The sequence below is a fragment of the Lithobates pipiens genome, unplaced genomic scaffold, assembly GCF_037356315.1.
Source record: "Lithobates pipiens isolate NorthernLeopardFrog02 unplaced genomic scaffold, aLitPip1_a1.2 Scaffold_1, whole genome shotgun sequence".
Lineage (NCBI taxonomy): Eukaryota > Metazoa > Chordata > Amphibia > Anura > Ranidae > Lithobates > Lithobates pipiens.
Window position 1 is genome coordinate 62,377,048 of NW_027507685.1, and position 22,682 is coordinate 62,399,729.

The window sequence follows — 22,682 nt, forward strand, 5'->3', positions numbered from 1 at the left end:
GGGAGAGCAACTGAGAATGTGCAGAGCAGGTTGAAACAGCGTATTACTGGATTTCAAAGTGTATAGAAGCATATTTTTTAATGTTTTACATGAGTATATATGCAAAATGGGACAACCGGAAGAGATGTAGCAGGACTTACTTTTCTGACTAAAGTTGCACTTTAAATGACAGATTTAACAGCATGGTCTAGCAGATTTTCCTCAAGAATTTGATCTTTATGTAGGATGTGCAAAGTTTTTGGATTTTTTTTCATGTTTTTTTGTCGGTGACATGGTAGCATGAAAACACAGCGGGAGTGGTGATTGTAGTTCAAGCTAAATGTGTAAACAGATTGTCAGAAGTGGGATTTGAACCCACGCCTCCATTTGGAGACCAGAACACCCACACAATGTGAAGAAACAGCTCTTGAGTCTGGCGCCTTAGACCACTCGGCCATCCTGACAAGATACATTGAGGTGCTTTGGCTTCCTCTGGAAATATCATCTACTCGTGGTACTCTATTGATCTATTACCATTGTCAAGGAGCTGTATGAACACTCTGAACCTAGGCCCTTTTGCAAATGCACTTCTTAAAGCATGACCTTGCACCAAGTCATACATTTCAGATCCTTTCTACCAAATCTCCTTGAGCAAAAAAAGTAGAAGATGTCCCAGGTGATCTTCGAGTGTTTGGTTGATCCGGGCGCCACAAACCAGAATCATGTCCTTGTGGCAGACCGCGTGGCCTAATGGATAAGGCGTCTGACTTCGGATCAGAAGATTGAGGGTTTGAGTCCCTTCGTGGTCGTTTTCTATGCTGCTTTCCAGTTCCTTCCTGTGACCTTCACTCGTAAATTCTTGCTTTACCCATAACAACGTGCTTCTTGCTGGAGGCTTCCAATTTGCTGAAGCCCAGAGCCTCCAAACAGAAGTAAATCATAAAGTGGAAGTAAACCAATTGATTTAAGGGTTTCAAAACACAGTTACATGCCTGGAATCCCGGGATTGATAACTGTCCCATTTGCTTGTGTTCTCAACCAAACTATCAAATCATCAAATGGCTGGTGTCATAACTTAAATATGCCTAAAATGGGAGAGCAACTGAGAATGTGCAGAGCAGGTTGAAACAGCGTATTACTGGATTTCAAAGTGTATAGAAGCATATTTTTTAATGTTTTACATGAGTATATATGCAAAATGGGACAACCGGAAGAGATGTAGCAGGACTTACTTTTCTGACTAAAGTTGCACTTTAAATGACAGATTTAACAGCATGGTCTAGCAGATTTTCCTCAAGAATTTGATCTTTATGTAGGATGTGCAAAGTTTTTGGATTTTTTTTCATGTTTTTTTGTCGGTGACATGGTAGCATGAAAACACAGCGGGAGTGGTGATTGTAGTTCAAGCTAAATGTGTAAACAGATTGTCAGAAGTGGGATTTGAACCCACGCCTCCATTTGGAGACCAGAACACCCACACAATGTGAAGAAACAGCTCTTGAGTCTTGTGCCTTAGACCACTCGGCCATCCTGACAAGATACATTGAGGTGCTTTGGCTTCCTCTGGAAATATCATCTACTCGTGGTACTCTATTGATCTATTACCATTGTCAAGGAGCTGTATGAACACTCTGAACCTAGGCCCTTTTGCAAATGCACTTCTTAAAGCATGACCTTGCACCAAGTCATACATTTCAGATCCTTTCTACCAAATCTCCTTGAGCAAAAAAAGTAGAAGATGTCCCAGGTGATCTTCGAGTGTTTGGTTGATCCGGGCGCCACAAACCAGAATCATGTCCTTGTGGCAGACCGCGTGGCCTAATGGATAAGGCGTCTGACTTCGGATCAGAAGATTGAGGGTTCGAGTCCCTTCGTGGTCGTTTTCTATGCTGCTTTCCAGTTCCTTCCTGTGTCCTTCACTCGTAAATTCTTGCTTTACCCATAACAACGTGCTTCTTGCTGGAGGCTTCCAATTTGCTGAAGCCCAGAGCCTCCAAACAGAAGTAAATCATAAAGTGGAAGTAAACCAATTGATTTAAGGGTTTCAAAACACAGTTACATGCCTGGAATCCCGGGATTGATAACTGTCCCATTTGCTTGTGTTCTCAACCAAACTATCAAATCATCAAATGGCTGGTGTCATAACTTAAATATGCCTAAAATGGGAGAGCAACTGAGAATGTGCAGAGCAGGTTGAAACAGCGTATTACTGGATTTCAAAGTGTATAGAAGCATATTTTTTAATGTTTTACATGAGTATATATGCAAAATGGGACAACCGGAAGAGATGTAGCAGGACTTACTTTTCTGACTAAAGTTGCACTTTAAATGACAGATTTAACAGCATGGTCTAGCAGATTTTCCTCAAGAATTTGATCTTTATGTAGGATGTGCAAAGTTTTTGGATTTTTTTTCATGTTTTTTTGTCGGTGACATGGTAGCATGAAAACACAGCGGGAGTGGTGATTGTAGTTCAAGCTAAATGTGTAAACAGATTGTCAGAAGTGGGATTTGAACCCACGCCTCCATTTGGAGACCAGAACACCCACACAATGTGAAGAAACAGCTCTTGAGTCTGGCGCCTTAGACCACTCGGCCATCCTGACAAGATACATTGAGGTGCTTTGGCTTCCTCTGGAAATATCATCTACTCGTGGTACTCTATTGATCTATTACCATTGTCAAGGAGCTGTATGAACACTCTGAACCTAGGCCCTTTTGCAAATGCACTTCTTAAAGCATGACCTTGCACCAAGTCATACATTTCAGATCCTTTCTACCAAATCTCCTTGAGCAAAAAAAGTAGAAGATGTCCCAGGTGATCTTCGAGTGTTTGGTTGATCCGGGCGCCACAAACCAGAATCATGTCCTTGTGGCAGACCGCGTGGCCTAATGGATAAGGCGTCTGACTTCGGATCAGAAGATTGAGGGTTTGAGTCCCTTCGTGGTCGTTTTCTATGCTGCTTTCCAGTTCCTTCCTGTGACCTTCACTCGTAAATTCTTGCTTTACCCATAACAACGTGCTTCTTGCTGGAGGCTTCCAATTTGCTGAAGCCCAGAGCCTCCAAACAGAAGTAAATCATAAAGTGGAAGTAAACCAATTGATTTAAGGGTTTCAAAACACAGTTACATGCCTGGAATCCCGGGATTGATAACTGTCCCATTTGCTTGTGTTCTCAACCAAACTATCAAATCATCAAATGGCTGGTGTCATAACTTAAATATGCCTAAAATGGGAGAGCAACTGAGTATGTGCAGAGCAGGTTGAAACAGCGTATTACTGGATTTCAAAGTGTATAGAAGCATATTTTTTAATGTTTTACATGAGTATATATGCAAAATGGGACAACCGGAAGAGATGTAGCAGGACTTACTTTTCTGACTAAAGTTGCACTTTAAATGACAGATTTAACAGCATGGTCTAGCAGATTTTCCTCAAGAATTTGATCTTTATGTAGGATGTGCAAAGTTTTTGGATTTTTTTTCATGTTTTTTTGTCGGTGACATGGTAGCATGAAAACACAGCGGGAGTGGTGATTGTAGTTCAAGCTAAATGTGTAAACAGATTGTCAGAAGTGGGATTTGAACCCACGCCTCCATTAGGAGACCAGAACACCCACACAATGTGAAGAAACAGCCCTTGAGTCTGGCGCCTTAGACCACTCGGCCATCCTGACAAGATACATTGAGGTGCTTTGGCTTCCTCTGGAAATATCATCTACTCGTGGTACTCTATTGATCTATTACCATTGTCAAGGAGCTGTATGAACACTCTGAACCTAGGCCCTTTTGCAAATGCACTTCTTAAAGCATGACCTTGCACCAAGTCATACATTTCAGATCCTTTCTACCAAATCTCCTTGAGCAAAAAAAGTAGAAGATGTGTCAGGTGATCTTCAAGTGTTTGGTTGATCCGGGCGCCACAAACCAGAATCATGTCCTTGTGGCAGACCGCGTGGCCTAATGGATAAGGCGTCTGACTTCGGATCAGAAGATTGAGGGTTTGAGTCCCTTCGTGGTCGTTTTCTATGCTGCTTTCCAGTTCCTTCCTCTGACCTTCACTCGTAAATTCTTGCTTTACCCATAACAACGTGCTTCTTGCTGGAGGCTTCCAATTTGCTGAAGCCCAGAGCCTCCAAACAGAAGTAAATCATAAAGTGGAAGTAAACCAATTGATTTAAGGGTTTCAAAACACAGTTACATGCCTGGAATCCCGGGATTGATAACTGTCCCATTTGCTTGTGTTCTCAACCAAACTATCAAATCATCAAATGGCTGGTGTCATAACTTAAATATGCCTAAAATGGGAGAGCAACTGAGAATGTGCAGAGCAGGTTGAAACAGCGTATTACTGGATTTCAAAGTGTATAGAAGCATATTTTTTAATGTTTTACATGAGTATATATGCAAAATGGGACAACCGGAAGAGATGTAGCAGGACTTACTTTTCTGACTAAAGTTGCACTTTAAATGACAGATTTAACAGCATGGTCTAGCAGATTTTCCTCAAGAATTTGATCTTTATGTAGGATGTGCAAAGTTTTTGGATTTTTTTTCATGTTTTTTTGTCGGTGACATGGTAGCATGAAAACACAGCGGGAGTGGTGATTGTAGTTCAAGCTAAATGTGTAAACAGATTGTCAGAAGTGGGATTTGAACCCACGCCTCCATTTGGAGACCAGAACACCCACACAATGTGAAGAAACAGCTCTTGAGTCTTGTGCCTTAGACCACTCGGCCATCCTGACAAGATACATTGAGGTGCTTTGGCTTCCTCTGGAAATATCATCTACTCGTGGTACTCTATTGATCTATTACCATTGTCAAGGAGCTGTATGAACACTCTGAACCTAGGCCCTTTTGCAAATGCACTTCTTAAAGCATGACCTTGCACCAAGTCATACATTTCAGATCCTTTCTACCAAATCTCCTTGAGCAAAAAAAGTAGAAGATGTCCCAGGTGATCTTCGAGTGTTTGGTTGATCCGGGCGCCACAAACCAGAATCATGTCCTTGTGGCAGACCGCGTGGCCTAATGGATAAGGCGTCTGACTTCGGATCAGAAGATTGAGGGTTTGAGTCCCTTCGTGGTCGTTTTCTATGCTGCTTTCCAGTTCCTTCCTGTGACCTTCACTCGTAAATTCTTGCTTTAGCCATAACAACGTGCTTCTTGCTGGAGGCTTCCAATTTGCTGAAGCCCAGAGCCTCCAAACAGAAGTAAATCATAAAGTGGAAGTAAACCAATTGATTTAAGGGTTTCAAAACACAGTTACATGCCTGGAATCCCGGGATTGATAACTGTCCCATTTGCTTGTGTTCTCAACCAAACTATCAAATCATCAAATGGCTGGTGTCATAACTTAAATATGCCTAAAATGGGAGAGCAACTGAGAATGTGCAGAGCAGGTTGAAACAGCGTATTACTGGATTTCAAAGTGTATAGAAGCATATTTTTTAATGTTTTACATGAGTATATATGCAAAATGGGACAACCGGAAGAGATGTAGCAGGACTTACTTTTGTGACTAAAGTTGCACTTTAAATGACAGATTTAACAGCATGGTCTAGCAGATTTTCCTCAAGAATTTGATCTTTATGTAGGATGTGCAAAGTTTTTGGATTTTTTTTCATGTTTTTTTGTCGGTGACATGGTAGCATGAAAACACAGCGGGAGTGGTGATTGTAGTTCAAGCTAAATGTGTAAACAGATTGTCAGAAGAGGGATTTGAACCCACGCCTCCATTTGGAGACCAGAACACCCACACAATGTGAAGAAACAGCTCTTGAGTCTGGCGCCTTAGACCACTCGGCCATCCTGAGAAGATATACTGTGGTGATATGGCTTCCTCTGGAAATATCATCTACTCGTGGTACTCTATTGATCTATTACCATTGTCAAGGAGCTGTATGAACACTCTGAACCTAGGCCCTTTTGCAAATGCACTTCTTAAAGCATGACCTTGCACCAAGTCATACATTTCAGATCCTTTCTACCAAATCTCCTTGAGCAAAAAAAGTAGAAGATGTCCCAGGTGATCTTCGAGTGTTTGGTTGATCCGGGCGCCACAAACCAGCATCATGTCCTTGTGGCAGACCGCGTGGCCTAATGGATAAGGCGTCTGACTTCAGATCAGAAGATTGAGGGTTCGAGTCCCTGCGTGGTCGTTTTCTATGCTGCTTTCCAGTTCCTTCCTGTGACCTTCACTCGTAAATTCTTGCTTTAGCCATAACAACGTGCTTCTTGCTGGAGGCTTCCAATTTGCTGAAGCCCAGAGCCTCCAAACAGAAGTAAATCATAAAGTGGAAGTAAACCAATTGATTTAAGGGTTTCAAAACACAGTTACATGCCTGGAATCCCGGGATTGATAACTGTCCCATTTGCTTGTGTTCTCAACCAAACTATCAAATCATCAAATGGCTGGTGTCATAACTTCAATATGCCTAAAATGGGAGAGCAACTGAGTATGTGCAGAGCAGGTTGAAACAGCGTATTACTGGATTTCAAAGTGTATAGAAGCATATTTTTTAATGTTTTACATGAGTATATATGCAAAATGGGACAACCGGAAGAGATGTAGCAGGACTTACTTTTCTGACTAAAGTTGCACTTTAAATGACAGATTTAACAGCATGGTCTAGCAGATTTTCCTCAAGAATTTGATCTTTATGTAGGATGTGCAAAGTTTTTGGATTTTTTTTCATGTTTTTTTGTCGGTGACATGGTAGCATGAAAACACAGCGGGAGTGGTGATTGTAGTTCAAGTTAAATGTGTAAACAGATTGTCAGAAGTGGGATTTGAACCCACGCCTCCATTTGGAGACCAGAACACCCACACAATGTGCAGAAACAGCTCCTGAGTCTGGCGCCTTAGACCACTCGGCCATCCTGACAAGATATATTGAGGTGCTATGGCTTCATCTACTCGTGGTACTCTATTGATCTATTACCATTGTCAAGGAGCTATATGAACACTCTGAACCTAGGCCCTTTTGCAAATGCACTTCTTAAAGCATGACCTTGCACCAAGTCATACATTTCAGATCCTTTCTACCCAATCTCCTTGAGCAAAAAAAGTAGAAGATGTCCCAGGTGATCTTCGAGTGTTTGGTTGATCCGGGTGCCACAAACCAGAATCATGTCCTCGTGGCAGACCGCGTGGCCTAATGGATAAGGCGTCTGACTTTGGATCAGAAGATTGAGGGTTCGAGTACTACCATGAGTATATATGCAAAATGGGACAACCGGAAGAGATGTAGCAGGACTTACTTTTCTGACTAAAGTTGCACTTTAACCACTTTCAGACCGGACCATTTTGCTGGTAAATGACCAGAGGTCTTTTTACACTTTGGCACTGCGCTGCTTTAACTGGTAATTGCGCGGTCATGCAATGTTGTACCCAAACAAAATTTGCGTCCTTTTCTTCCCACAAATAGAGCTTTCTTTTGATGGTATTTGATTGCCTCTGCGATTTTTATTTTTTGCGATATAAACGTAAAAAGACCGCAAATTTTGAAAAAAAATGATATTTTCTACTTTTTGTTATTAGAAAAATCCAATAAACTCAATTTTAGTCATACATTTAGGCCAAAATGTATTCAGCCACATGTCTTTGGTAAAAAAAAAGTCAATAATTGTATATTTATTGGTTTGCGTAAAAGTTGTCACATCTACAAACTAAGGTACGTTTTCTGGAATTTACGCAGCTTTTAGTTTACGACTGCCTATCTCATTTCTTGAGGTGCTAAAATGGCAGGGCAGTACAAAACCCCCCCAAATGACCCCATTTTGGAAAGTAGACCCCCTAAGGAAATTGATAAGAGGCATGTTGAGCCCATTGAATATTTTATTTTTTTGCCTCAAGCGATTGAATAATGACAAAAAAAAAAAATTTTTTTTTTTTTTTACACAAAGTTGTCACTAAATGATATATTGCTCACACATGCTATGGGCGTATGTGAAATGACACCCCAAAATAAATTCTGCTGCTTCTCCTGAGTATGGGGATACCACATATGTGGGACTTTTTGGGAGCCTAGCCGCGTACGGGGCCCCGAAAACCAAGCACCGCCTTCAGGCTTTCTAAGGGCGTAAATTTTTGAGTTCACTTCTCACTACCTATTACAGTTTTGAAGGCCATAAAATGCCAAGATGGCACAAAACCCCCACAAATGACCCCATTTTAGAAAGTAGACACCCCAAGCTATTTGCTGAGAGGCATGTTGAGTTCATGGAATATTTTATATTTTGCCACAAGTTGCGGGGAAAATTACAAACTTTTTTTTTTTTTTTTTTTTTTTAACAAAGTTGTCACTAAATGATATATTGCTCATGCATGCCATGGGCATATGTGAAATGACACCCCAAAATAAATTCTGCTGCTTCTCCTGAGTACGGGGATACCACATATGTGGGACTTTTTGGGAGCCTAGCCGCGTACGGGGCCCCGAAAACCAAGCACCGCCTTCAGGCTTTCTAAGGGCGTAAATTTTTGAGTTCACTTCTCACTACCTATTACAGTTTTGAAGGCCATAAAATGCCAAGATGGCACAAACCCCCCCCAAATGACCCCATTTTGGAAAGTAGACACCCCTAAATTTAGGGGTACACTAGTGAGACTAGGTAATAAATGGCGGGTGCCCTGAAACTATAAAAAAATAACTAACCAACCAGCGTCACCTGTAACAGTTATATGGTGATCACTGGTGAAAGGGTTAACTAGGGGGCAATTAGGGGGCTTTATGCGGTAGTATATGGGGGTCCCTGGCGCTATAAAAAGCTGCAGCGAACCTAAATACCTACCTGCCTAACTAGCGTCACCTGTGACACTAATACAGCGATCAGAAAAACGATCGCTTATTAGGCTGGGTTCACACTGGAGCGATGCGGGAACGCCACGAATGCGCGGCGGGTTCCCGCATCGCATGCCTCCCGGCGGCAGTTCACACTGCCCTATGCGAACTGCTGGGAGTGTCAGTGAAATGTTACTGACACCCCCAGATCAGTTCGCATATCGCAGTGCGATCTGCAAACTCGGATCGCATGGTGTGAACACCCATGCGATCCGATTCTGCTGCGGGCCAAAAAAAGGGTCCCGTGCGAATTTGCGGCGGGTGCGGCGAATGGCTGAACTCGAATCGCACAGAGATCGGATGTGATTTGCACTGCAGTGCGGTGCGAATCACATCCGTTCTCATAAACCGCTGCAATGTGAACCCAGCCTTAGTGACACTGGCGAGGGGGGGTGATCACGGGGTTAAACCTTTATTGGGGGGGTTAGGGGGGTACCTTAGAACTAAAGGGGGCTAACCCTAACTGCCCTAACAGTTATTAGTCACAAATGACACCCACCGGGTGATCAGGGGGTTAAACCTTTATTAGGTAATAAATGGCGGGTGCCCTGAAACTATAAAAAAATAACTAACCAACCAGCGTCACCTGTAACAGTTATATGGTGATCACTGGTGAAAGGGTTAACTAGGGGGCAATCAGGGGGCTTTATGCGGTAGTATATGGGGGTCCCTGGCGCTATAAAAAGCTGCGGCGAACCTAAATACCTACCTGCCTAACTAGCGTCACCTGTGACACTAATACGGCGATCAGAAAAATGATCGCTTATTAGGCTGGGTTCACACTGGAGCGATGCGGAAACGCCGCGAATCCGCGGCGGGTTCCCGCATCGCATGCCTCCCGGCGGCAGTTCACACTGCCCTATGCGAACTGCTGGGAGTGTCAGTGAAATGTTACTGACACCCCCAGATCAGTTCGCATATCGCAGTGCGATCTGCAAACTCGGATCGCATGGTGTGAACACCCATGCGATCCGATTCTGCTGCGGGCCAAAAAAAGGGTCCCGTGCGAATTTGCGGCGGGTGCGGCGGGTGTGGCGGGTGCGGCGGGTGCGGCGAATGGCTGAACTCGAATCGCACAGAGATCGGATGTGATTTGCACTGCAGTGCGGTGCGAATCACATTCGTTCTCATAAACCGCTGCAATGTGAACCCAGCCTTAGTGACACTGGCGACGGGGGGTGATCACGGGGTTAAACCTTTATTGGGGGGGTTAGGGGGGTACATTAGAACTAAAGGGGGCTAACTCTAACTGCCCTAACAGTTATTACAGTCACAAATGACACCAATGCAAAAAAAAAAAAAAAAAAAATGACATTGGTGTCACTGTGACTGGGGGGCAGGGGTAATTGGGGGGGTGATCGGGGGGTAAAGGGGGGGTGTGAGTGTGCCTGGCATGTTCTACTGTGTGTGTAGAGTGTTGGTGCAACTCACTGATCCGCTCTCCTCCGTGTCGGAACGAAAAACACCGACACGGAGGAGAGAATACATCACTTCCTCTCCTGTGTTTACATTACAGGAGAGGAAGTGATGTCACCGGGGATTTCTATTCGTCGGGAGCGATCGCGAGGGGGTGGCCATGAATGAATGGCCGTCCCCTCGTCCGGGATCGCTCCCGAACGAATACCGACCGCCGCCGGCACCGGGCGGGGGCCCGATCGGGCCCCCGACCCGCGGGAGGCAAGGGACGTACATGTATGTCCTTATGCCTGCCCGTGCCATTCTACCGACGTACATCGGCGTGCGGCGGTCGGCAACTGGTTAAATGACAGATTTAACAGCATGGTCTAGCAGATTTGCCTCAAGAATTTGATCTTTATGTAGGATGTGCAAAGTTTTTGGATTTTTTTTCATGTTTTTTTGTCGGTGACATGGTAGCATGAAAACACAGCGGGAGTGGTGATTGTAGTTCAAGCTAAATGTGTAAACATATTGTCAGAAGTGGGATTTGAAGCCACGCCTCCATTTGGAGACCAGAACACCCACACAATGTGAAGAAACAGCTCTTGAGTCTGGCGCCTTAGACCACTCGGCCATCCTGACAAGATACATTGAGGTACTTTGGCTTCCTCTGGAAATATCATCTACTCGTGGTACTCTATTGATCTATTACCAATGTCAAGGAGCTGTATGAACACTCTGAACCTAGGCCCTTTTGCAAATGCACTTCTTAAAGCATGACCTTGCACCAAGTCATACATTTCAGATCCTTTCTACCAAATCTCCTTGAGCAAAAAAAGTAGAAGATGTCCCAGGTGATCTTCGAGTGTTTGGTTGATCCGGGCGCCACAAACCAGAATCATGTCCTTGTGGCAGACCTCGTGGCCTAATGGATAAGGCATCTGACTTCGGATCAGAAGATTGAGGGTTCGAGTCCCTTCGTGGTCGTTTTCTATGCTGCTTTCCAGTTCCTTCCTGTGGCCTTCACTCGTAAATTCTTGCTTTACCCATAACAACGTGCTTCTTGCTGGAGGCTTCCAATTTGCTGAAGCCCAGAGCCTCCAAACAGAAGTAAATCATAAAGTGGAAGTAAACCAATTGATTTAAGGGTTTCAAAACACAGTTACATGCCTGGAATCCCGGGATTGATAACTGTCCCATTTGCTTGTGTTCTCAACCAAACTATCAAATCATCAAATGGCTGGTGTCATAACTTAAATATGCCTAAAATGGGAGAGCAACTGAGTATGTGCAGAGCAGGTTGAAACAGCGTATTACTGGATTTCAAAGTGTATAGAAGCATATTTTTTAATGTTTTACATGAGTATATATGCAAAATGGGACAACCGGAAGAGATGTAGCAGGACTTACTTTTCTGACTAAAGTTGCACTTTAAATGACAGATTTAACAGCATGGTCTAGCAGATTTTCCTCAAGAATTTGATCTTTATGTAGGATGTGCAAAGTTTTTGGATTTTTTTTCATGTTTTTTTGTCGGTGACATGATAGCATGAAAATACAGCGGGAGTGGTGATTGTAGTTCAAGCTAAATGTGTAAACAGATTGTCAGAAGTGGGATTTGAAGCCACGCCTCCATTTGGAGACCAGAACACCCACACAATGTGAAGAAACAGCTCTTGAGTCTGGCGCCTTAGACCACTCGGCCTTCCTGACAAGATACATTGAGGTACTTTGGCTTCCTCTGGAAATATCATCTACTCGTGGTACTCTATTGATCTATTACCATTGTCAAGGAGCTATATGAACACTCTGAACCTAGGCCCTTTTGCAAATGCACTTCTTAAAGCATGATCTTGCACCAAGTCATACATTTCAGATCCTTTCTACCAAATCTCCTTGAGCAAAAAAAGTAGAAGATGTCCCAGGTGATCTTCGAGTGTTTGGTTGATCCGGGTGCCACAAACCAGAATCATGTCCTTGTGGCAGACCGCGTGGCCTAATGGATAAGGCGTCTGACTTCGGATCAGAAGATTGAGGGTTCGAGTCCCTTCGTGGTCGTTTTCTATGCTGCTTTCCAGTTCCTTTCTGTGACCTTCACTCGTAAATTCTTGCTTTAGCCATAACAACGTGCTTCTTGCTGGAGGCTTCCAATTTGCTGAAGCCCAGAGCCTCCAAACAGAAGTAAATCATAAAGTGGAAGTAAACCAATTGATTTAAGGGTTTCAAAACACAGTTACATGCCTGGAATCCCGGGATTGATAACTGTCCCATTTGCTTGTGTTCTCAACCAAACTATCAAATCATCAAATGGCTGGTGTCATAACTTAAATATGCCTAAAATGGGAGAGCAACTGAGTATGTGCAGAGCAGGTTGAAACAGCGTATTACTGGATTTCAAAGTGTATAGAAGCATATTTTTTAATGTTTTACATGAGTATATATGCAAAATGGGACAACCGGAAGAGATGTAGCAGGACTTACTTTTCTGACTAAAGTTGCACTTTAAATGACAGATTTAACAGCATGGTCTAGCAGATTTTCCTCAAGAATTTGATCTTTATGTAGGATGTGCAAAGTTTTTGGATTTTTTTTCATGTTTTTTTGTCGGTGACATGATAGCATGAAAATACAGCGGGAGTGGTGATTGTAGTTCAAGCTAAATGTGTAAACAGATTGTCAGAAGTGGGATTTGAAGCCACGCCTCCATTTGGAGACCAGAACACCCACACAATGTGAAGAAACAGCTCTTGAGTCTGGCGCCTTAGACCACTCGGCCTTCCTGACAAGATACATTGAGGTACTTTGGCTTCCTCTGGAAATATCATCTACTCGTGGTACTCTATTGATCTATTACCATTGTCAAGGAGCTATATGAACACTCTGAACCTAGGCCCTTTTGCAAATGCACTTCTTAAAGCATGACCTTGCACCAAGTCATACATTTCAGATCCTTTCTACCAAATCTCCTTGAGCAAAAAAAGTAGAAGATGTCCCAGGTGATCTTCGAGTGTTTGGTTGATCCGGGTGCCACAAACCAGAATCATGTCCTTGTGGCAGACCGCGTGGCCTAATGGATAAGGCGTCTGACTTCGGATCAGAAGATTGAGGGTTCGAGTCCCTTCGTGGTCGTTTTCTATGCTGCTTTCCAGTTCCTTTCTGTGACCTTCACTCGTAAATTCTTGCTTTAGCCATAACAACGTGCTTCTTGCTGGAGGCTTCCAATTTGCTGAAGCCCAGAGCCTCCAAACAGAAGTAAATCATAAAGTGGAAGTAAACCAATTGATTTAAGGGTTTCAAAACACAGTTACATGCCTGGAATCCCGGGATTGATAACTGTCCCATTTGCTTGTGTTCTCAACCAAACTATCAAATCATCAAATGGCTGGTGTCATAACTTAAATATGCCTAAAATGGGAGAGCAACTGAGTATGTGCAGAGCAGGTTGAAACAGCGTATTACTGGATTTCAAAGTGTATAGAAGCATATTTTTTAATGTTTTACATGAGTATATATGCAAAATGGGACAACCGGAAGAGATGTAGCAGGACTTATTTTTCTGACTAAAGTTGCACTTTAAATGACAGATTTAACAGCATGATCTAGCAGATTTTCCTCAAGAATTTGATCTTTATGTAGGATGTGCAAAGTTTTTGGATTTTTTTTCATGTTTTTTTGTCGTTGACATGATAGCATGAAAATACAGCGGGAGTGGTGATTGTAGTTCAAGCTAAATGTGTAAACAGATTGTCAGAAGTGGGATTTGAAGCCACGCCTCCATTTGGAGACCAGAACACCCACACAATGTGAAGAAACAGCTCTTGAGTCTGGCGCCTTAGACCACTCGGCCATCCTGACAAGATACATTGAGGTACTTTGGCTTCCTCTGGAAATATCATCAGCTCGTGGTACTCTATTGATCTATTACCATTGTCAAGGAGCTATATGAACACTCTGAACCTAGGCCCTTTTGCAAATGCACTTCTTAAAGCATGACCTTGCACCAAGTCATACATTTCAGATCCTTTCTACCAAATCTCCTTGAGCAAAAAAAGTAGAAGATGTCCCAGGTGATCTTCGAGTGTTTGGTTGATCCGGGCGCCACAAACCAGAATCATGTCCTTGTGGCAGACCGCGTGGCCTAATGGATAAGGCGTCTGACTTCGGATCAGAAGATTGAGGGTTCGAGTCCCTTCGTGGTTGTTTTCTATGCTGCTTTCCAGTTCCTTCCTGTGACCTTCACTCGTAAATTCTTGCTTTAGCCATAACAACGTGCTTCTTGCTGGAGGCTTCCGATTTGCTGAAGCCCAGAGCCTCCAAACAGAAGTAAATCATAAAGTGGAAGTAAACCAATTGATTTAAGGGTTTCAAAACACAGTTACATGCCTGGAATCCCGGGATTGATAACTGTCCCATTTGCTTGTGTTCTCAACCAAACTATCAAATCATCAAATGGCTGGTGTCATAACTTAAATATGCCTAAAATGGGAGAGCAACTGAGTATGTGCAGAGCAGGTTGAAACAGCGTATTACTGGATTTCAAAGTGTATAGAAGCATATTTTTTAATGTTTTACATGAGTATATATGCAAAATGGGACAACCGGAAGAGATGTAGCAGGACTTACTTTTCTGACTAAAGTTGCACTTTAAATGACAGATTTAACAGCATGGTCTAGCAGATTTTCCTCAAGAATTTGATCTTTATGTAGGATGTGCAAAGTTTTTGGATTTTTTTTCATGTTTTTTTGTCGGTGACATGGTAGCATGAAAACACAGCGGGAGTGGTGATTGTAGTTCAAGCTAAATGTGTAAACAGATCTTCAGAAGTGGGATTTGAACCCACGCCTCCATTTGGAGACCAGAACACCCACACAATGTGAAGAAACAGCTCTTGAGTCTGGCGCCTTAGACCACTTGGCCATCCTGACAAGATACATTGCGGTACTTTGGCTTCCTCTGGAAATATCATCTACTCGTGGTACTCTATTGATCTATTACCATTGTCAAGGAGCTGTATGAACACTCTGAACCTAGGCCCTTTTGCAAATGCACTTCTTAAAGCATGACCTTGCACCAAGTCATACATTTCAGATCCTTTCTACCAAATCTCCTTGAGCAAAAAAAGTAGAAGATGTCCCAGGTGATCTTCGAGTGTTTGGTTGATCCGGGCGCCACAAACCAGAATCATGTCCTTGTGGCAGACCGCGTGGCCTAATGGATAAGGCGTCTGACTTCGGATCAGAAGATTGAGGGTTCGAGTCCCTTCGTGGTCGTTTTCTATGCTGCTTTCCAGTTCCTTCCTGTGACCTTCACTCGTAAATTCTTGCTTTAGCCATAACAACGTGCTTCTTGCTGGAGGCTTCCAATTTGCTGAAGCCCAGAGCCTCCAAACAGAAGTAAATCATAAAGTGGAAGTAAACCAATTGATTTAAGGGTTTCAAAACACAGTTACATGCCTTGAATCCCGGGATTGATAACTGTCCCATTTGCTTGTGTTCTCAACCAAACTATCAAATCATCAAATGGCTGGTGTCATAACTTAAATATGCCTAAAATGGGAGAGCAACTGAGTATGTGCAGAGCAGGTTGAAACAGCGTATTACTGGATTTCAAAGTGTATAGAAGCATATTTTTTAATGTTTTACATGAGTATATATGCAAAATGGGACAACCGGAAGAGATGTAGCAGGACTTACTTTTCTGACTAAAGTTGCACTTTAAATGACAGATTTAACAGCATGGTCTAGCAGATTTTCCTCAAGAATTTGATCTTTATGTAGGATGTGCAAAGTTTTTGGATTTTTTTTCATGTTTTTTTGTCGGTGACATGGTAGCATGAAAACACAGCGGGAGTGGTGATTGTAGTTCAAGCTAAATGTGTAAACAGATTGTCAGAAGTGGGATTTGAACCCACGCCTCCATTTGGAGACCAGAACACCCACACAATGTGAAGAAACAGCTCTTGAGTCTGGCGCCTTAGACCACTCGGCCAAGCTGACAAGATATATTGAGGTGCTATGGCTTCCTCTGGAAATATCATCTACTCGTGGTACTCTATTGATCTATTACCATTGTCAAGGAGCTGTATGAACACTCTGAACCTAGGCCCTTTTGCAAATGCACTTCTTAAAGCATGACCTTGCACCAAGTCATACATTTCAGATGCTTTCTACCAAATCTCCTTGAGCAAAAAAAGTAGAAGATGTCCCAGGTGATCTTCGAGTGTTTGGTTGATCCGGGCGCCACAAACCAGAATCATGTCCTTGTGGCAGACCACGTGGCCTAATGGATAAGGCTTCTGACTTCGGATCAGAAGATTGAGGGTTCGAGTCCCTTCGTGGTCGTTTTCTATGCTGCTTTCCAGTTCCTTCCTGTGACCTTCACTCGTAAATTCTAGCTTTAGCCATAACAACGTTCTTCTTGCTGGAGGCTTCCAATTTGCTGAAGCCCAGAGCCTCCAAACAGAAGTAAATCATAAAGTGGAAGTAAACCAATTGATTTAAGGGTTTCAAAACACAGTTACATGCCTGGAATCCCGGGATTGATAACTGTCCCATTTGCTTGTGTTCTCAACCAAACTATCAAATCATCAAATGGCTGGTGTCATAACTTAAATATGCCTAAAATGGGAGAGCAACTGAGTATGTGCAGAGCAGGTTGAAACAGCGTATTACTGGATTTCAAAGTGTATAGAAGCATATTTTTTAATGTTTTACATGAGTATATATGCAAAATGGGACAACCGGAAGAGATGTAGCAGGACTTACTTTTCTGACTAAAGTTGCACTTTAAATGACAGATTTAACAGCATGGTCTAGCAGATTTTCCTCAAGAATTTTATCTTTATGTAGGATGTGCAAAGTTTTTGGATTTTTTTTCATGTTTTTTTGTCGGTGACATGGTAGCATGAAAACACAGCGGGAGTGGTGATTGTAGTTCAAGCTAAATGTGTAAACAGATTGTCAGAAGTGGGATTTGAACCCACGCCTCCATTTGGAGACCAGAACACCCACACAATGTGAAGAAACAGCTCTTGAGTCTGGCGCCTTAGACCACTTGGCCAAGCTGACAAGATATATTGAGGTCCTTTGGCTTCCTCTGGAAATATCATCTACTCGTGGTACTCTATTGATCTATTACCATTGTCAAGGAGCTGTATGAACACTCTGAACCTAGGCCCTTTTGCAAATGCACTTCTTAAAGCATGACCTTGCACCAAGTCATACATTTCAGATCCTTTCTACCAAATCTCCTTGAGCAAAAAAAGTAGAAGATGTCCCAGGTGATCTTCGAGTGTTTGGTTGATCCGGGCGCCACAAACCAGAATCATGTCCTTGTGGCAGACCGCGTGGCCTAATGGATAAGGCGTCTGACTTCGGATCAGAAGATTGAGGGTTCGAGTCCCTTCGTGGTCGTTTTCTATGCTGCTTTCCAGTTCCTTCCTGTGACCTTCACTCGTAAATTCTTGCTTTAGCCATAACAACGTGCTTCTTGCTGGAGGCTTCCAATTTGCTGAAGCCCAGAGCCTCCAAACAGAAGTAAATCATAAAGTGGAAGTAAACCAATTGATTTAAGGGTTTCAAAACACAGTTACATGCCTGGAATCCCGGGATTGATAACTGTCCCATTTGCTTGTGTTCTCAACCAAACTATCAAATCATCAAATGGCTGGTGTCATAACTTAAATATGCCTAAAATGGGAGAGCAACTGAGTATGTGCAGAGCAGGTTGAAACAGCGTATTACTGGATTTCAAAGTGTATAGAAGCATATTTTTTAATGTTTTACATGAGTATATATGCAAAATGGGACAACCGGAAGAGATGTAGCAGGACTTACTTTTCTGACTAAAGTTGCACTTTAAATGACAGATTTAACAGCATGGTCTAGCAGATTTTCCTCAAGAATTTGATCTTTATGTAGGATGTGCAAAGTTTTGGGATTTTTTTTCATGTTTTTTTGTCGGTGACATGGTAGCATGAAAACACAGCGGGAGTGGTGATTGTAGTTCAAGCTAAATGTGTAAACAGATTGTCAGAAGTGGGATTTGAAACCACGCCTCCATTTGGACACCAGAACACCCACACAATGTGAAGAAACAGCCCTTGAGTCTGGAGCCTTAGACCACTCGGCCATCCTGACAAGATACATTGAGGTACTTTGGCTTCCTCTGGAAATATCATCTACTCGTGGTACTCTATTGATCTATTACCATTGTCAAGGAGCTGTATGAACACTCTGAACCTAGGCCCTTTTGCAAATGCACTTCTTAAAGCATGACCTTGCACCAAGTCATACATTTCAGATCCTTTCTACCAAATCTCCTTGAGCAAAAAAAGTAGAAGATGTCCCAGGTGATCTTCGAGTGTTTGGTTGATCCGGGCGCCACAAACCAGAATCATGTCCTTGTGGCAGACCGCGTGGCCTAATGGATAAGGCGTCTGACTTCGGATCAGAAGATTGAGGGTTCGAGTCCCTTCGTGGTCGTTTTCTATGCTGCTTTCCAGTTCCTTCCTGTGGCCTTCACTCGTAAATTCTTGCTTTACCCATAACAACGTGCTTCTTGCTGGAGGCTTCCAATTTGCTGAAGCCCAGAGCCTCCAAACAGAAGTAAATCATAAAGTGGAAGTAAACCAATTGATTTAAGGGTTTCAAAACACAGTTACATGCCTGGAATCCCGGGATTGATAACTGTCCCATTTGCTTGTGTTCTCAACCAAACTATCAAATCATCAAATGGCTGGTGTCATAACTTAAATATGCCTAAAATGGGAGAGCAACTGAGTATGTGCAGAGCAGGTTGAAACAGCGTATTACTGGATTTCAAAGTGTATAGAAGCATATTTTTTAATGTTTTACATGAGTATATATGCAAAATGGGACAACCGGAAGAGATGTAGCAGGACTTACTTTTCTGACTAAAGTTGCACTTTAAATGACAGATTTAACAGCATGGTCTAGCAGATTTTCCTCAAGAATTTGATCTTTATGTAGGATGTGCAAAGTTTTTGGATTTTTTTTCATGTTTTTTTGTCGGTGACATGATAGCATGAAAATACAGCGGGAGTGGTGATTGTAGTTCAAGCTAAATGTGTAAACAGATTGTCAGAAGTGGGATTTGAAGCCACGCCTCCATTTGGAGACCAGAACACCCACACAATGTGAAGAAACAGCTCTTGAGTCTGGCGCCTTAGACCACTCGGCCTTCCTGACAAGATACATTGAGGTACTTTGGCTTCCTCTGGAAATATCATCTACTCGTGGTACTCTATTGATCTATTACCATTGTCAAGGAGCTATATGAACACTCTGAACCTAGGCCCTTTTGCAAATGCACTTCTTAAAGCATGACCTTGCACCAAGTCATACATTTCAGATCCTTTCTACCAAATCTCCTTGAGCAAAAAAAGTAGAAGATGTCCCAGGTGATCTTCGAGTGTTTGGTTGATCCGGGTGCCACAAACCAGAATCATGTCCTTGTGGCAGACCGCGTGGCCTAATGGATAAGGCGTCTGACTTCGGATCAGAAGATTGAGGGTTCGAGTCCCTTCGTGGTCGTTTTCTATGCTGCTTTCCAGTTCCTTTCTGTGACCTTCACTCGTAAATTCTTGCTTTAGCCATAACAACGTGCTTCTTGCTGGAGGCTTCCAATTTGCTGAAGCCCAGAGCCTCCAAACAGAAGTAAATCATAAAGTGGAAGTAAACCAATTGATTTAAGGGTTTCAAAACACAGTTACATGCCTGGAATCCCGGGATTGATAACTGTCCCATTTGCTTGTGTTCTCAACCAAACTATCAAATCATCAAATGGCTGGTGTCATAACTTAAATATGCCTAAAATGGGAGAGCAACTGAGTATGTGCAGAGCAGGTTGAAACAGCGTATTACTGGATTTCAAAGTGTATAGAAGCATATTTTTTAATGTTTTACATGAGTATATATGCAAAATGGGACAACCGGAAGAGATGTAGCAGGACTTACTTTTCTGACTAAAGTTGCACTTTAAATGACAGATTTAACAGCATGGTCTAGCAGATTTTCCTCAAGAATTTGATCTTTATGTAGGATGTGCAAAGTTTTTGGATTTTTTTTCATGTTTTTTTGTCGGTGACATGATAGCATGAAAATACAGCGGGAGTGGTGATTGTAGTTCAAGCTAAATGTGTAAACAGATTGTCAGAAGTGGGATTTGAAGCCACGCCTCCATTTGGAGACCAGAACACCCACACAATGTGAAGAAACAGCTCTTGAGTCTGGCGCCTTAGACCACTCGGCCTTCCTGACAAGATACATTGAGGTACTTTGGCTTCCTCTGGAAATATCATCTACTCGTGGTACTCTATTGATCTATTACCATTGTCAAGGAGCTATATGAACACTCTGAACCTAGGCCCTTTTGCAAATGCACTTCTTAAAGCATGACCTTGCACCAAGTCATACATTTCAGATCCTTTCTACCAAATCTCCTTGAGCAAAAAAAGTAGAAGATGTCCCAGGTGATCTTCGAGTGTTTGGTTGATCCGGGCGCCACAAACCAGAATCATGTCCTTGTGGCAGACCGCGTGGCCTAATGGATAAGGCGTCTGACTTCGGATCAGAAGATTGAGGGTTCGAGTCCCTTCGTGGTCGTTTTCTATGCTGCTTTCCAGTTCCTTCCTGTGACCTTCACTCGTAAATTCTTGCTTTAGCCATAACAACGTGCTTCTTGCTGGAGGCTTCCAATTTGCTGAAGCCCAGAGCCTCCAAACAGAAGTAAATCATAAAGTGGAAGTAAACCAATTGATTTAAGGGTTTCAAAACACAGTTACATGCCTGGAATCCCGGGATTGATAACTGTCCCATTTGCTTGTGTTCTCAACCAAACTATCAAATCATCAAATGGCTGGTGTCATAACTTAAATATGCCTAAAATGGGAGAGCAACTGAGTATGTGCAGAGCAGGTTGAAACAGCGTATTACTGGATTTCAAAGTGTATAGAACCATATTTTTAAATGTTTTACATGAGTATATATGCAAAATGGGACAACCGGAAGAGATGTAGCAGGACTTACTTTTCTGACTAAAGTGTCACTTTAAATGACAGATTTAACAGCATGGTCTAGCAGATTTTCCTCAAGAATTTGATCTTTATGTAGGATGTGCAAAGTTTTGGGATTTTTTTTCATGTTTTTTTGTCGGTGACATGGTAGCATGAAAACACAGCGGGAGTGGTGATTGTAGTTCAAGCTAAATGTGTAAACAGATTGTCAGAAGTGGGATTTGAACCCACGCCTCCATTTGGAGACCAGAACACCCACACAATGTGAAGAAACAGCTCTTGAGTCTGGCGCCTTAGACCACTCGGCCATCCTGACAAGATATATTGAGGTCCTATGGCTTCCTCTGGAAATATCATCTACTCGTGGTACTCTATTGATCTATTACCATTGTCAAGGAGCTGTATGAACACTCTGAACCTAGGCCCTTTTGCAAATGCACTTCTTAAAGCATGACCTTGCACCAAGTCATACATTTCAGATCCTTTCTACCAAATCTCCTTGAGCAAAAAAAGTAGAAGCTGTCCCAGGTGATCTTCGACTGTTTGGTTGATCCGGGCGCCACAAACCAGAATCATGTCCTTGTGGCAGACTGCGTGGCCTAATGGATAAGGCGTCTGACTTCGGATCAGAAGATTGAGCGTTCGAGTCCTTTCGTGGTTGTTTTCTATGCTGCTTTCCAGTTCCTTCCTGTGACCTTCACTCGTAAATTCTTGCTTTAGCCATAACAACGTGCTTCTTGCTGGAGGCTTCCAATTTGCTGAAGCCCAGAGCCTCCAAACAGAAGTAAATCATAAAGTGGAAGTAAACCAATTGATTTAAGGGTTTCAAAACACAGTTACATGCCTGGAATCCCGGGATTGATAACTGTCCCATTTGCTTGTGTTCTCAACCAAACTATCAAATCATCAAATGGCTGGTGTCATAACTTAAATATGCCTAAAATGGGAGAGCAACTGAGTATGTGCAGAGCAGGTTGAAACAGCGTATTACTGGATTTCAAAGTGTATAGAAGCATATTTTTTAATGTTTCACATGAGTATATATGCAAAATGGGACAACCGGAAGAGATGTAGCAGGACTTACTTTTCTGACTAAAGTGTCACTTTAAATGACAGATTTAACAGCATGGTCTAGCAGATTTTCCTCAAGAATTTGATCTTTATGTAGGATGTGCAAAGTTTTTGGATTTTTTTTCATGTTTTTTTGTCGGTGACATGGTAGCATGAAAACACAGCGGGAGTGGTGATTGTAGTTCAAGCTAAATGTGTAAACAGATTGTCAGAAGTGGGATTTGAACCCACGCCTCCATTTGGAGACCAGAACACCCACACAATGTGAAGAAACAGCTCTTGAGTCTGGCGCCTTAGACCACTCGGCCATCCTGACAAGATATATTGAGGTGCTATGGCTTCCTCTGGA

General features: G+C 42.7%; 13 non-coding genes across 13 annotated transcripts; 8 read left to right on the plus strand and 5 right to left on the minus strand.

Moving 5' to 3' along the window:
• Nucleotides 1-333: 333 nt before the first annotated feature.
• On the minus strand, nt 334-443 carry TRNAL-CAA (transfer RNA leucine (anticodon CAA)). The gene is made up of 2 exons: nt 406-443; nt 334-379 (listed from the first exon to the last, which is right to left on the minus strand). It is a non-coding gene; the product is annotated as a tRNA-Leu (tRNA).
• Nucleotides 444-1,786: 1,343 nt separating this feature from the next.
• On the plus strand, nt 1,787-1,859 carry TRNAR-UCG (transfer RNA arginine (anticodon UCG)). Its single transcript has one exon. It is a non-coding gene; the product is annotated as a tRNA-Arg (tRNA).
• A 616-nt stretch (nt 1,860-2,475) lies between these two features.
• TRNAL-CAA (transfer RNA leucine (anticodon CAA)) lies at nt 2,476-2,585 on the minus strand. The gene is made up of 2 exons: nt 2,548-2,585; nt 2,476-2,521 (listed from the first exon to the last, which is right to left on the minus strand). It is a non-coding gene; the product is annotated as a tRNA-Leu (tRNA).
• A 961-nt stretch (nt 2,586-3,546) lies between these two features.
• On the minus strand, nt 3,547-3,656 carry TRNAL-CAA (transfer RNA leucine (anticodon CAA)). The gene is made up of 2 exons: nt 3,619-3,656; nt 3,547-3,592 (listed from the first exon to the last, which is right to left on the minus strand). It is a non-coding gene; the product is annotated as a tRNA-Leu (tRNA).
• An 8,555-nt stretch (nt 3,657-12,211) lies between these two features.
• Nucleotides 12,212-12,284, plus strand: TRNAR-UCG (transfer RNA arginine (anticodon UCG)). Its single transcript has one exon. It is a non-coding gene; the product is annotated as a tRNA-Arg (tRNA).
• Nucleotides 12,285-13,282: 998 nt separating this feature from the next.
• On the plus strand, nt 13,283-13,355 carry TRNAR-UCG (transfer RNA arginine (anticodon UCG)). Its single transcript has one exon. It is a non-coding gene; the product is annotated as a tRNA-Arg (tRNA).
• A 2,069-nt stretch (nt 13,356-15,424) lies between these two features.
• On the plus strand, nt 15,425-15,497 carry TRNAR-UCG (transfer RNA arginine (anticodon UCG)). Its single transcript has one exon. It is a non-coding gene; the product is annotated as a tRNA-Arg (tRNA).
• Nucleotides 15,498-17,566: 2,069 nt separating this feature from the next.
• On the plus strand, nt 17,567-17,639 carry TRNAR-UCG (transfer RNA arginine (anticodon UCG)). The gene has a single exon. It is a non-coding gene; the product is annotated as a tRNA-Arg (tRNA).
• Nucleotides 17,640-18,637: 998 nt separating this feature from the next.
• On the plus strand, nt 18,638-18,710 carry TRNAR-UCG (transfer RNA arginine (anticodon UCG)). The gene has a single exon. It is a non-coding gene; the product is annotated as a tRNA-Arg (tRNA).
• A 998-nt stretch (nt 18,711-19,708) lies between these two features.
• Nucleotides 19,709-19,781, plus strand: TRNAR-UCG (transfer RNA arginine (anticodon UCG)). The gene has a single exon. It is a non-coding gene; the product is annotated as a tRNA-Arg (tRNA).
• A 998-nt stretch (nt 19,782-20,779) lies between these two features.
• TRNAR-UCG (transfer RNA arginine (anticodon UCG)) lies at nt 20,780-20,852 on the plus strand. Its single transcript has one exon. It is a non-coding gene; the product is annotated as a tRNA-Arg (tRNA).
• Nucleotides 20,853-21,468: 616 nt separating this feature from the next.
• On the minus strand, nt 21,469-21,578 carry TRNAL-CAA (transfer RNA leucine (anticodon CAA)). The gene is made up of 2 exons: nt 21,541-21,578; nt 21,469-21,514 (listed from the first exon to the last, which is right to left on the minus strand). It is a non-coding gene; the product is annotated as a tRNA-Leu (tRNA).
• Nucleotides 21,579-22,539: 961 nt separating this feature from the next.
• Nucleotides 22,540-22,649, minus strand: TRNAL-CAA (transfer RNA leucine (anticodon CAA)). The gene is made up of 2 exons: nt 22,612-22,649; nt 22,540-22,585 (listed from the first exon to the last, which is right to left on the minus strand). It is a non-coding gene; the product is annotated as a tRNA-Leu (tRNA).
• Between the last annotated feature and the right edge of the window lie 33 nt (nt 22,650-22,682).